Source organism: Drosophila bipectinata, chromosome 2R (genome assembly GCF_030179905.1).
Source record: "Drosophila bipectinata strain 14024-0381.07 chromosome 2R, DbipHiC1v2, whole genome shotgun sequence".
Lineage (NCBI taxonomy): Eukaryota > Metazoa > Arthropoda > Insecta > Diptera > Drosophilidae > Drosophila > Drosophila bipectinata.
The window spans coordinates 4056339-4060781 of NC_091737.1; the positions used below are offsets into that span (position 1 = coordinate 4056339).

General features: G+C 34.1%; 1 long non-coding RNA gene across 1 annotated transcript; it reads left to right on the forward strand.

The window, feature by feature from the left end:
- Positions 1-3329: 3329 nt before the first annotated feature.
- LOC138926164 (uncharacterized) lies at positions 3330-3859 on the forward strand. Its single transcript, XR_011442537.1, has 3 exons — positions 3330-3384; positions 3469-3658; positions 3719-3859. It is a non-coding gene; the product is annotated as an uncharacterized lncRNA (long non-coding RNA).
- The last annotated feature ends 584 nt before the right edge of the window (positions 3860-4443 follow it).

Genomic DNA, 4443 nt, shown 5'->3' on the forward strand with positions numbered 1-4443 from the left:
GTTCTACATTCGTACATCACGCTTTTTCTTGCTGTGTTCAAATATGCTTATAAATAACGGCCAGTTATCTAGGGGTCATTAAATTCTTTTAACAACCTTTTAATAAAACCAAGGACTCCTTTAGCCTTATTTACCATCGAGGAAATATGGTCGGCAAATTTAAGTTTCGAATCTAATAGAATGCCGAGATCATTAACCTGAGTCAATTTCTCTAAGGCAATCCCATACACAGTATACGTAGTCTGCAGAGAGCAAGAACGATAAAAAGACTCAAGCTTGCATTTTGATCGATTAAGTATTAAATCATTTGCTAAACACCAATTTTGAATGTTATCAAGATCAGACTGAAGACCGCACTGGGCAGAGATGGATTTGTATTGAAGACAAAGCTTTACATCAGCTGCATACATAAGAACTAGAGAGTTCGTTAAAACGGAGGGCAAGTCATTTATGCAAAGAGTAAATAATAACGGTCCGAGATGACTTCCTTGAGAGACGCCAGATGTAGCACGGACCAAACGGGAATTATATATTCTTTTCTTAAATCGGTGTAAATTACATCGGTTTGATATCCCTTACGAAAGCCATCTATGACAAAGGATGTCAACTCCAGTAAATTCGTGGTGGAGGAGCAACGCTTAATGAAGCCATGCTGACATGGAGAGATGATCGAAGAGCAAAGGTGTTGCAAATAAGGAGTATGTAATTAATTTTTCAAATAACTTTGGAATTGCCGTCAATGTAGAGATGCCTCTGTAGTTGGCAGCATCGGATTTGTTCCCATTTTTTGGTAAGGGAATTATGAAAGATTCCTATCCAAAGATAAGTTGAAAAGTCTATGAAGAGGTTTGCACAGAGCTCTGGAACAATATTTTAGCTCAAAGCCTGGTACTCCATCGGGGCCTGGCGAATAAACGGGTTTGACTCTTAGGAGATCAGATAATAAGCTATTCTCGGAGAATAACGGACAGAAAATATGATTTGCTGATTGAATGTTGTATGCGTTAGGCTGATCAGTCATTTAAGGCAGAGAATAAGTTGTTTGAAAGAATTTTGCGAATAGATCGGCAATGGCCTGATGAATTAACAGATGAATTAACAAACGTAAGCAGAGGTGGAAAAGATACGTGTTTACGCTTAGTGTTTACAAGGGTTAACAAATATATGCGCATTAAAGCATAAGTACAAAATAACGGCAAGCATCGCTTTTGTTTTTGTTATTTTTTGGAAAGAGCATACACAAGATTAAAGACAAAACTTCGATTATGCTTTACATCGCTGTTTGTTCACGCGTCTTCGGTGCACTGCTTCTAAAAAAAATTGTCCAGAAAGAACATTTTGTTTTGTTTTGTTTTACTCTTTCGCTTAAACGCAGCTGTGTTTGCTGGCTGACGAAGTTTTTGCAAGCATTTGAGTTAAGAAGTGCACAGCGGATCAATCGATTATTCGGTGAGTGACTTAAAAAATAATATATGTTTGTAATATAAAATATGTTTGTAATTTTTTTGTATGTGTACTAATGTGTAAATATTAAATAAACAATAATAGTACGGCAGTTACAATAATGTATAGTGAACAACATAAAAGAAGGCTTAAGCAGCAGCAAAAAGAAAAATATAAAGAAAAGTTAAGTTCCACAGTCGAGAACAAAAATGTGCCCAAAGACGAAGTGGAAATTATTAGAGAAAATTTACATTATGGAAATAATGACAGTGAAGCTGTTAATGACATTGATGGAGTTCAAATTGTCAATTATGGCCAATTTTGATAAAAGTGACAAATATTAAAAATTCTCCTGTTGTCCCTGTTGGAATATTTTTGGGAAAATCTAAGCCCAATAGTCTGGACAAATTTTTAAGCCATTTTACTTGTGAGCTAAAAGATCTTCTTCAAAATGGAATTGACACAGACGAAAGAAATATAAAATTCAAATTAAGGGCTATTGTTGTGATTCCCCAGCTAGGGCTGGGACTCCCGGACATACATCTTCGCATGAATGTTCAAAATGCATACAAGTCGGAAAAAAGATATACAATGTTTTAACATACACTACAAAGAGTGAAGACTTAATAACCGACGAAGACTTTAAAAGTAGGAAATATTCCGATCATCACATAAAACAATATTTGACAAAAATGACACCACTTGAAACCCTGAATGTAAAAATGGTTTCCCAAATTCCACTAGACTGCATGCATTTATTTGACTTAGGAGTCATGCGTAAATTTCTTGTTCGATTGATTACAAATAAGACCTCTTATAAATTGACGAAACGACAAGTAATCTAAAATATCTCAAAAATTAATTGACATACGCAAAAAGAGGCCTAAAGAATTCGCAAGAAAGCCAAGACCCTTAAATGAACTATGCAACTGGAAAGCAACGGAATTCAGACAATTTTTACTGTATACGGGAATATTTGTACTCAAAAATGAATTATCTGACGACTAATATTATGTGTTTTTGTTATCGCATTGTGCGTATGGGATGCTTTGCTGCCCATATCAGCGAACAATTAATTTGGAAACCTGTCAGCGAATGTTGAACCTATTTGTTTTAAATTTTCCAATTATATTTGGAGAAAATAGTGTTGCATATAACATACATAGCTTACTACATGTTAAAGAAACAGTGGAACAGGTTGGTGATCCAGTTAAATGCTCTGCTTATGCTTTTAAAAATTATTTGCAACATTTAAAAAACCTTGTCAGAAAGCCAACAAAAATTTTAGACCAATTTCACCGGAGAATTGACGAAGAACATAATTTACCTATCCAAGAGGGATTAGAGACCGAAAAAAGAAAAAATTAATAAAAATATTTAAAGGAAGCACATTAATCCAGAAGGAAACAAATAATTATTGTTACATCGAAGGGGATATTCCTATTAGAATAGAATCAGATACATTTAGGAAGATATGGAAGATACGTTAAGAGGTAACCGATTCAAGAACTTGCGGAATTTTTATACGGAGCCTATAAGATCCTCTGACTTGGGTATTTACGTAGTAGATGCGGAACCCTTATCTTCTGAAGAAATTTTTTAATTAAACCAGTTTATTTGTAAAGCAGTCGCAATACCATATTTAAAGTATATGATTATAATGCCGTTACTTCACCATATTGATGATTGAGGATATTGTCTTACTTTTATCTGTTTAACCCTAAATTATGTCATTTATATTATATAAAAGCCCCAAGAAATCGTGCAAATGTGGAGAGACTATTGAGAAGATTATTTCGGATCTCACCGAACAAGTTTTTTCCTTTCGAGGTGAGTGTCTAAGTTTTTTTTTAATTTCGGCCAATTTGAATTTGTTTTTTATTTGCAGTCGAAACAAAAGAGGCTCTCGAAAAAGGTTGGATGAAGTAAGGACCCTAAAAGGTATGAGTATGTTTGATTGATTACTGATTTTTTTATTTTGATATCCATTATTTTATTATATTATACTTATATATTTATTTTCAGCTGAACAAAAAGTCATGGAAAAAAAATAGAGGTCCTTGTAGAAACTTCTTCGGAGCAAACAGCCTTCATTGAAGGGATGACCAAGAACAATGGACAGAGGCAGAAGTTGGCATGCCAATTTCCCATTCAGACCGTAGATGCTCTGATTGAGGTTAATTCGAAAATAAACATCGCTAACCGAGAGCTCTATGTATGTACATATAAGCACATCCAAAATTTTCTTTTAGTTAAAGATCTATTTCTTTCACAGATCGATGCAATTAAAAATTTAATATTAAATGGCGGGATATTAAAAAACTTAAAAAATATTTTAGCCAATGAAGTGGTCTTGGCGTATAATGTGGATGGCTTTCAGGGGAAAGCTGCCCTAAGAAAAGAAGACAATTTTTTTGGCGTTATGATCGGTGAGTATTTTAAAAGATAATTATTTAACTATCATTATCCACTTCAATCTATTAAAACTTGTTTAATCCTTTATACTTCTAGATTTAATAACTGCAGTCGGCGGTATTGGCCCAGCTGAGGAACAATTGAGAAAGGCCCTGCAAAAAAAAGATATTTTAAAAACTTAAGCAGCCTAAAAGTAATAAAAGAACAAACCCCGTTATAATAAAGAAAAATTTCAGTTCCATGAACCTTAAGGTTCAGGGTGAAGATCCAGTTAGCCCCAGGTGGTCTCGCAGTGCAGTGAATCTAGCTTTTGGTAGTGGCTTCGGTAAAATATCAGCCAATTGGATATCAGGAAATATACTTGACGCAGATTAGTTTGTTTTCAATTTTCCTGGTAAAATGATATTTAATATTTATGTGCTTAGGTTTTCTTGTGGCAAGTAGGCTTATTGGCTATACTAATACAACCTTGGTTGTCTTCAAAAATATCTATTGGGCCATTTAATTTTAATTTAATTTCATTTATGCCATAATGCTTCTGTTACACATTCAAATAAGACCGTATATTCGGCTTCGGTTGATGAA